We start from the raw sequence: 10,060 nt of genomic DNA, 5'->3' as shown, positions 1-10,060 counted from the left end.
TAGACATCGTGCCCTTGCTCAGGAAATACCTTTCCACTCTTACATCTGCTTTGGGACTGTAATGTTATTGAGCTGCAGAGGTGCTTGAAATGAACACGTAAAGAATAAACAGTTAACATATTAAGTACAGATTACCGTTTTCAGATATATTTCACATACAATATACATGAAAATTGATTTGTGCAATAACTGTTACTCCTCAAATTTCTTTGTTTATTCTTTTAATCTTCCACCCTCCCGATCCTGCAATATCACAGTAAAACATAAAACTGAATGCAAAAAAACCAAAAACAAAGCAAAAAGCAAATCATCCAAAATTATTGAGAGGGAAATTGAATAGAGAAAATAAAATCAACTACTTGAAATTATCACATGCATTCTCGAAGGGAGGCACACTATTCACAAATCCTGAGTTCCGGAACAGTCAAGAGAAAGAATTTTGAGCTGATAAAAATGCAAATGTTTAGAGATAGGCCTCTTTCCTAAGGGTGGGGTGGAGGATTTCAGGATGAAATGGAGATATTGTTTTGTTACACAAGACCATTGCTAGGCTGCAGTGGGTGAATGGTAGAGCAATTTGGTCATTGTGCCATCTACAAGACGAGTGAGTGGTCCATTGTTTGCCTATCTAGGTGGCTGTTTAGTATTTTAGGCAACAGATTGTTCTTTTAGGGTGCAGGATACTGGAACAATCACAAGATGCAGCCTCCAGGGCCTGTCAGGAACAAGCTCAGGACATCAGCCAAGAGCATGGAAAACAGAAATCTTCTCCATGGTGGACTGAAGAGATTGGTCAAACAATAGTACTGAATGAGAAAGAAAACTGGAAAATGTGTACCTGGTACAGAAACATTTGGTTCTGCAAAACCCTTGAAGCTTTAGACACTCATATCTCTTTGCTCACACACAAATACTCCCCTAACTTCTCATGCTTTGTCTGCGCTCTCCACTTCCATCCAATTTAATAAACAGAGTCTGAACAGGATCAACACGGGCAGAACAGTCAAGAAAACAGTTTCAAGAAAGTTAAGATCTACACGCAAATTATGAAGCCTGTTTTCTGTCTTCTCAGGTCAAGCCCATAATGAGATTTTGACAAAAGTCCACTAGTTAATACAGGATGGTGAGGTGGGCACTCAGATCTTGGTCACCTTAATAATTTTTGACCAAATATTGTAATGATCCAAATACTCTTATTCTTACTCTTATGTTAAAAGTCTCATAGTAAGTAGATTAGAAACAGGCAATCCACTTACATTTGCTGTGACACACTTTCTGTGTATATCAAAATGTGTGATGCTTGTGTCGTTAGTGTGCTGGTCATGGAATGAGCTGAAGTACTGGCACTGATTCATCAAATCTGGCCTTTCCAAATGGTCTGCAAACGACTCTGAATTTTCCTGAAATGGTACTGTTTCCACAAAAGTTAAATTAAAGATCTCCGGGAATATTCCTTTCTGTATCTTGGTTTTGCTTGCTTTATACCATTGGTGACCCACATCACAGGGAATGTTTTTTGTTAGTCAATTATATGTCCTAATCTTTAGAAACAGCAGGAGCACCTCTTTTGCACAAAAAAAAAAATTTAAATCATGAAGCATGTTGGATACTGAGAATTAATTTGGAAAAATTTTAAATCCTCAGGGAGAATATTCTGTGGAGATATAAGAAATTTCTCCTTTTTTTCAGTCAACGTGTTGCATGTTTTTATGCTATCCCTGTATATCAGTGCAAGAGGAACACTAAGGACTATTGTGTGCCTCGAAAAATGTATCCACTTCGAGATTCTACCATAAAAGATAATGATGATATGTACCCCTCCCACCTTTGCTTCCTTCCTGTGAAGAAAATAGGACATTATTCCCATTTCATAGGAAAAGTACTGAAGCACAACCTACCTACCTTCCCTCAAGACAAACGGAAGCAGGTACAGACATGTACCCGAACTGCAGTGCTTTAAACACATCATCTCCTTCTTAGCTGTACCAAAGCTAATTTTATCTGCCCGAGAGCTAGGAGATATGACAGAACTGTGCAGAACACATCTGCCAGTCTTATAAAGCTGTATTGAGAAATGTAATTTCCAAGTGCCTGGGGAAGGAAGCCTCACTGAGCTACAGCCATAAGTGCAGAGGAGGATGCTGAACTGCAAACAGAATGCAAGAGAAATTGTTTTATGTATGTTCAGATAGTTTTATATTCTCCTTCTGGGAAGAAATGCAAGAAATCTCCTCAACAGAACATTCTTCAGGATTGCTTACCTCATTATTTTGATTTTTCAATTGACCTCCAGATATGGAGAGGTAAGGTAGTATTTTTAGCAACATTCAAAATAGGCAGGAGCCATTTACTGCTCACAGTCTCTTTTGATTGCTTCTCTTGAACAAGGAAAAAAATGTAACAGACATTCAGGTAAAAAAGAAAGAGACAATGAACCTCAGGCAAACTGTAATAATAGTGTAGTTAGGATGATTTATTTATTTGCCAGTCCTTGTGGGCTGCTTTGTGCTGACTTCATCCTGTTGCTTTAACCCTCTAGGCTCTGCAGCATCTCGGGTCTGAGACTGTAGAGCTGCATAAGCTTCTCCATTCAGTTCCTTTGCAGCACTACGATTTGAACGATAACGAAGGTGAAGCACGGTATTTATGGCAGGCTCAAAGAACCTGACAGCCTGGGATGCAGCTGGCCAGTCACTCGAGAGAGATGTCCAACAGAGGAAAGCGAAAGGCGTTAAAAACCCCACGCAAATAGGTTACAGAATGACATAATTTATGGACGGGTATTTTTCATTGGGGGAAGGGGGCAGTAGGAGATCTACTGCATTGGAAGAGAACTGAAATCAGGTTTTTAATTCCCAGTCCTCTTATTCACTTCCAACGTCTCCCCGGACGACTCACTTGGGCTCAAACGTTGATAACCCCATTTGCTTTTATTTCTCCAATCGAAGAGCCTTCGGCTGGAGACTGGGAAGCGCTGAGCACCTGTGGCCCCCAGACCTTTCCCATTCCCCCGAGGGAGCTGCCACGGCTCCCCGAGAGGCGGACACGCCTGACGGGAGGCACGATCCGGAGCTCCCTAAACCTCACCGTCGGCAGAGAGCGACACCCCGGTTCCTGCCGCTCCGGACCCGCCGGCGGCCCCACGCAACAGGGACCTCCTGCCGCAGCGCACCCGGCAGACACAGCGGAGCCTCGCCCAGGCTCCACCGTGCTCCCCGCGCCCGCTGCTCAGCAGCCGCCAACGCGGCTCCCACCGCCTGCTCTGGAGAAGGGGGAAAGCCGTGGGGCGACCGCTCCGGGCACGGCACCCTCGCTCCCCCTGGGGCAGGGGAGGACCGCGCCCCGGGCGCCCGGCGGTCCCTTAGGGCGCCTCTTCCGACGGCATCGCCCCCGCCCCTGGGACGGCTCCGGCACCAGGAACGGCCCCCGCCCACCGGGGCGGTCGACGCGTCCCGGTCCGGAGGGCGGTCACCCCTCCCTCGTGGGACAGCGGCCTCTCCCGCCGCCGGGGGATCCCCGCCCCTTCGAGGCGGCCCGCGACCCACGGGCGGAGGGACGCGATACGACAGCCCGCCTTGCCCCGCCCCCGCCCCGCCCCGCGGGAGCCGCTCGTGGCAAAGTCACCGACCCCCGAAGCCCGCCGGGCTCCATCAAACGCCGCGGCCCCGCCCGCCGACGTCATGGAAACAAGCGCGTCAGCCTCCCGCCCGCCAGTGGCAGCGGCGGCGGGCGGGCAGCGGCGCGGGGCTCCGCCTCCGCGGGCGCCGTGCCTACCGGGGCCCCGCCTCCACCTCCCCCATTGAAGATCCGCACGTCGAGACCCCCCTTCCTCGGCCGAGCGAGGGGCCCCGTCACGTGGCCCGCACTCCGCAGGCGGCGAGGGAGGCGGCGGGGACCGGCGGCCGCGGCGCCGGGAGAGGAGGGGGCGGCGGGCGCGGGCAAGTGAGTGACCGCGGCGGGCGGGCGGAGGCGGGAGGCGGGCGGATCGCTGCGCTCCGCCCCGCCCAGCCCCGCCCTGCCCGGTGGCGCCCGGCTCCTGTAGCGGTTGCTCTGCGGCGCAGGGGCTCGGCGGCGCGCTCGGCGCTGCCCGGTGCTTGCGGGGGAACGGAGGCGGGCGGGCCCCGGGGAGCGGCGGCGACGGCGGCGGCGGTGGGAGCGCCCGCGAGGAGGGCGAATCGCCGATTCCTGCCGGTGAGGCGACGGGGGCGGGGCGGGCGGTCCGCGCCCCCCTCCCTCTCTCCCTCCCTCCCTCCCTCCTTCCTTCTCCTCCCCCGGCTCTCCCCGCGCCGGTGCCCCCTCCCTCCCTCCTTCCCTCCCCAATTCGGTCGCCGCTTCACCCCCCCGCCCCCTCTCCCGCCCTCCTCGCGCGGCCGCAGGGTGGGGGCGGCGCGGCGGGGCCGGCCGGCCGTGGGCAGGGCGGGGAGCGCGGGGACCTTGTGCGCTCGGCGAGCGAACGAGCGGGCGGCGTCAGGTTCACGGGCGCCTCGTCCTGGCCCCCGGCTGGCGGCTGTGTCTGCCCCACGGCGCAGAGGTAAGCGCGGCGCCCGCGGCTCGGGGCGGCTCTCCTCCCGGCTGGCCGACCGGGGCGGGCAACAGCGTGGCGGCAGGTGCAGCGTTGCTCCGCTCCCGCGGCGGGGCTGTGAGCCGTGCCGGGCTCGCTCGGGGGGGGGGGGGGCGGCGCGGCCGGAGGGGCTGGGTGCCGAGCTCCCGGGCTTTCGCCGGTTCTCCCCGCAGGTAACCGGAGCGTGTACCTGGCCGCCACCGTGCAGCCGGGGCACGGCGTGACCTTGAGGGCAGCAGATGCAGGGCTGAGCCGCCGCGGGAGCGCACCGCCACGGCGTCGGGGACCCCGCGGCCGGAGACGGCCGGCACGCCACGGCCCTGCAAGCTCCCGGCGGGCGGGCGCGCACACGCCGTGGATTAAGGTGGTGCTCAGCCCCCGCCGCCCGCCGGGTTAAGTAGCCGGGATTAGCTCGCTGCGGCAGCACGACACCGACATCCCAGGCACTTCGCCGCCCCGCGGGGGCTGGGAGCCCGGCACCCGCACCCGCGCAGCCTCGCCCGCCCGCCGCGCCCCCAGGGCGGTGTTTTTGGCCGCGGCTGAGTCGTACGCAGCTTTCAGTCGGAGCGGACGGGCTGGTTTGATTTATCGATGCCTGGCCGGGCTGCTCATCGACCGGCGCGGACGAGGAAGGGATGCGGCACCACTTGGGGCGCCGGGAGAGCGAAGCCCTGGCGGGCGTTTCGCCGTGGGTGAGCCTGTCCCCTCGCGGGGCCGCTCCGCGGCGGGAAGCGCCTCTAACGGCGGTGTCATCCTCGTCCCGGCGGTGCGTGTAACCTTTGGCTGTCGCACCACGTGAGTTTGGGAGCGGGCTGGAGCCTCCGCCGGGGATGGCTGGCCGCTGCCGGGCGCGGGAGGCAGCGCTCGCCGTGGGGCGGAGTGGGGTGGGTGTCCGCGCTGCCGTCTGCCCTGGCTTCCTGCCGAGCCCCTCGGTCGGTCGGTAAACGCTGAAGTCGGAGGGACTTAGGATTTCGAGAGGAAGATCTCATGAGAAGCGGTCTGTGGTCCCCGGGAGCGTTTCCTTTAGAGCGGCTGTGCGAGTGGTGTTCACCAGGGGCAGGAAGGGGCTCAGCCTGAGCCCGGGGAAGCGTTTAGGAACGGAGAGCTGTGGTTGAGTCTGTCCCAGGGTTCGCAGAGGGGCAGTGCATTAGTTCAGCTGTAATAGGCGTTTATGTAGTGCTGTGCATGATCCATACTCCACAAAAATCTTTTTTTACGTTTGACTTTTTAAACTATACGGCTGGTGATGAGAGACATGAACAGTAACAAAATTTCGGTGGCTTTTTTTTTTTGATCGTTTTAAGATCCACATTACAGAAATCCTTAAATACCTGTTATATGTGGCATTCGTGAATTTATAACTTCGGTTGCTGAGGTTTTCTTCTCAAGGTCTGTTCAGAAGGAACTGGTGATAGTACCTTATGCTGTGTCTGAAACCATCATTCTGAGAACGTTTGCTGGTATCTCGCCTCACAGTGCTTGAGAGGTGACTGGCTGGGTGACTGTTCAAATCATATCCCTTCTTAGAAGTGAAGCCCCACTGTACTTGTGAAATATCTTCCATCATTAGTGGTTGGCAGTCTTGATTTCCTGGGGAATGAAGTGAGTATGACTTTGGAAAACCACCTCGTGTAGAAAAGCTGCTGCATCTTTTAAAGCATTCCTGGGTGCTAATGAATTTGGGTTGAAATAATGTGTTTAGGTGTTTGGAAAGATGTTGGTTAGATACCCTGCCAGTTCCTTGGTTCATGATACTGTGTGTTCAGAAGGTGGTAGCTGTAGCTATAGCCAGGGCCATTTTTCTTCAGCTGTTTGTTAGCGCTTTTTAAGGATTTCTTCCAAACACCACAAATTGTGAATTCCAATGGAAGTAAACTTGTGTATCTTTAAACTGTTGGCTCTTCTGGCAGGAATAGCTTCCAATGTACTAGGACTTTAATACTTATGGCATAATGAATGGAAACTCTCGGTGTCAGTGGAAAAAGTGGTCACTGAATTCAGTGAGGAAAAAAACTCATACACTTCAATGTGAAATTTTCGGTCTGGAAGAGCATCATTGTGTGGTTCGGTTTATTGCTGCTCCTACTGATGATTATGGTAACCAACCCATGCTGAGGTATCTGGAGGAAACCTGAATCCTCTGTTGTGTACAGATACTTGCAGGTTTTCCCAATCAATGTTCCTATGTCAGTGCTAAATTGCAACATTATTACTTCTATCCACTAAAAGAAAAAGGCATGGAAAGCCATGTGGATCATCAAAATAATACAAGTCAAAACTAATTTTAAAGGGAATTGTGGATGTACTATTTGTAAGCACACATACTGTTGCTTTTGCAGATTAAGCAAATGTTTTTGAGAATTTAAAGCAGAAAACAAGACTTTTTTTGTCACATTAGCATTGAGTAAACTGTATCAGTTTCTTAAGCAAAGCTGTATTACATACAGATAATGGTACTAGGAAAGGATCTCCATTTGTGTAATACATATTCAGCTAATATTTTGGGGGTAATCCCACAAATTCAAGTCCACTGTAGTCTAAAGATAGAGTCTAGTTTAGAAAATCACTTTTTTGTGGACCACAATATAGTGAACTTCTGTCAGCTGTTAAAATTGCGAACCTCTAAAGCAGTAGAAAGCCTCAAAGGAAACTGAGAGGCTTGAAAGTGTCCTGTAGCAAAGGCACAAAGGTCTAGTAACTACTACTATTACCTTTAACTGTTTGAATTTATTTGGAAAGAAAAATGTGATAAATAGGAAGTAATCATGAGATGATACTAAGAAGGAAAAAACATAGGCTGGATCTGCTAAAGCCACCTCAAAAACAGATGCTTTGGAAGAATTAGCTTCACCAACATTTAAGATTTTACAGCTGGGAACTTACTCTTAACTGCCAAGTTGAAAATGAAGCTGACATAACAATCAATAACATGCTATAGCAAGCAAGTCTCCCTTGACATGAGGGTGGACAAGATAACCTAAAGTATCTTCTAACTCGAATTTCTTCCATTAAGGTAGACTAAATATTAATGGCATTCTTTACCACTGAAATGTGACCTCAGTAATGTCTTTCAGTGTTTGAACTCTTTATTTTTATATATGTTCTCTTCTGTTTCTAAAGAGAAAATTATGCTGGTGTTAAAAGGGATTCACGTTTTATTTAAAGGTGAAGTCAGGTTTCAGTTAGCAAAATTTAATGCAGAATAATGAACAGCTATGATTAGTCCTGGGCAAAGTAAATATCTTTTGAGAAATAAGGAAGACTGCTTGATTCTATGAGAGATCTGTTATAGAAATGCATGCTTACTTTATTACAAAAGGATCAATAAAATTGTAGTAAAAGTCTTAAATTGGTATTCTCCAGTATTCTCTATGTGTCTTAAAATAAGTAATAATACTAATAAGACTTGTTAAAAGTTGCAGTTTAGGAGATAAGGATCTTTCTCTATAGAGTATTTTAATTAAAAACTAGATAAAATCTAGGAGTTGCAGAATTGTGTCTAAAAAGCTAGGATTAGCTCTGCCTACTGGCTTTCGAGAGTGTGTGCAATGGTCTCAAGCAGTTTTGTTTTTTTACTTTTTCATTTAAACTTGTTAAAATTTCTCTGAAGACATTTTTTATTTCTTCTTGTAAAGTTTAACAGATCGAAGAACAAGGGAGGCGGGAGAGATGAAGTGATACTGTTGCTGGTTTGAAAAAGAAAAGTGAACCTATGATGCTTTTTGTAGGAGATGGGTATTTCTCACAATCATTAAGATTTACTAGTTTAATTCTAAATAGCTTGCCTTTCTAAAGATTGGGTTTCTTCACTTTTCAGTACCTGATGTTAGTGTTCTCCTAACTTTAGGCTTCCATTAGCTGAAAAGACCATGTTGATTAATTGAACAGCAGAGTGATAAAACAGTAAGAATTTTTTGTTCATGAAGCCCTCCAAGCATCTGTTAACACAAGTAAAAAATGAAAACGTGTTTAGCAGTTTCACACAGAAGATGTAAGCAATGATAATGAGCAGTATAGAAGGAGAATTTCTAGGAGGTGACATGTGCAATGAAATCAAGAGGCAAAATATTAGACTAACCCATCTTGGAACAGTTGCACTTACACGGAATGTAATTTCTGAAAAAATACATGGCATTGTCCAGTTTGTATTTTATTTTTAAATTATCAGACTTTCAAATACAGTTAATTAAAAATAATTTCTAGTTTTCATGACAGATTTCACTTGATATGAGCAGTATCTTTGAAGGATCTATCTGTTCAAGCTATTGATACTCCAGTAAATGTTATGAAAATTATTTCTGCTGCCACTTCTAAATCTTACTCTAACTGACAGATGACAGCAGGAGGTGTTATTAGTTTAATTTTGGTGAATTGCAAAGTAGGTGTGAGGCTTTCTCCATTGGTATTTCAAAGGTCTTGTGGGAGAAAAAATCTAAGGAAAATGTAGGAGGCATTTTAAAAAGAAATCAGAAATAGCTTTGAAAATAAATATAACTTATTTTTTTGTCCAGTAAGAGATAATATGTAATTGCTGTTACAAAGCAGACAAATAACATCTGCCTTGCCTTTGAAGGGAAATGGACTGAGAAAGAGAATATATTCCTCCTTACTGATGTTTGCAACCTTACTGTGCCATTAAAGAATGCACAGATGCATTTTGAGGATGACATTTGATAACCTTTGGTGCTGGCCACTAAGTCTGGCTGGTTCTGTCACTTACAGCATGACCAGTCTCAGCACTAGGGGTAGCCCTGGCTTCTTGCTGGCTATAATCTCATGCTGCTTTGTAGAAGAGAGTTAGGCAAGTTTCTGCATGGCCTCCTATTTACAGTGGACTTCAGTGGCTTGCATGTTTCATTTTTTAAAATATTGTGTATAAGGTGGATGTTGCCTTAATTCCCAGTGTGCACAGGAAACATGTTCTTAAAACACACTTCTGAGAGCCTATCACTTGTAATCTGCTACCCTTACTTGTGCCCTTATATTCACAGAAAGATAAGGTAGCAGCAGGGAAAACAACGCTATTGGTTTCTCACCACTTGGTGTACAGTGTCTGGTCAGAGGAGGCCCAGCATGTACCATACTCTGCATAGTTGATAGCAACAAACCCTAACTCAAGGCAGGAAAGATGATTCAGCCCACTCTGCTTTAAGCAGCTATCTAACATCTGGGACGCGCCCCAGGGGTTATAGTGGTGTGCTCTTTTCCTGCTTATGTCTTCATTAAAACTAAAACTTTAATGTTAATTTAAAAATTTTGAATCAGAGATTAATATCATCACCTTTACATTACATACACCAGTGAAAGAAAAATGAAATGCTATTCGCTGGGGTGTTACAGATGTGCCCTTATGTAGAAATCACATAACTTTTTCTGAGCTTGTTATTTGACCAGTGACTGGTGGCTTGTCTGCATGACTCTCAGGATTGCCCCTGCGTGTCTACAAATACAAGGATGTGTTGTTTATGGTGTGTATTTTGGCTTCTGTCTAGATTTTAA

The 10,060-nt window shown here is 48.2% G+C and overlaps 1 protein-coding gene across 11 annotated transcripts in view; it reads left to right on the top strand.

The window, feature by feature from the left end:
• The first annotated feature begins 3,841 nt into the window (after positions 1 to 3,841).
• ATP2B1 (ATPase plasma membrane Ca2+ transporting 1) overlaps positions 3,842 to 10,060 on the top strand; it is a 61,177-nt gene continuing 54,958 nt past the window's right edge. For 2 of the 11 annotated variants that reach the window (XM_088165046.1, XM_014888915.2), the window contains exon 1: positions 4,386 to 4,531. The gene's annotated coding sequence lies outside the window, so the exon portion shown is untranslated. Of the gene's footprint in view, positions 3,943 to 4,006; positions 4,192 to 4,385; positions 4,608 to 4,734; positions 5,357 to 10,060 lie in introns of those variants that run through there. The other 9 variants (XM_088165047.1, XM_014888931.2, XM_088165049.1 and 6 more) reach the window with 7 other exon arrangements.

This window comes from Sturnus vulgaris, chromosome 5 (assembly GCF_052056855.1).
Source record: "Sturnus vulgaris isolate bStuVul1 chromosome 5, bStuVul1.hap1, whole genome shotgun sequence".
NCBI lineage: Eukaryota > Metazoa > Chordata > Aves > Passeriformes > Sturnidae > Sturnus > Sturnus vulgaris.
This window is presented reverse-complemented; position numbering and strand designations above follow the sequence as displayed.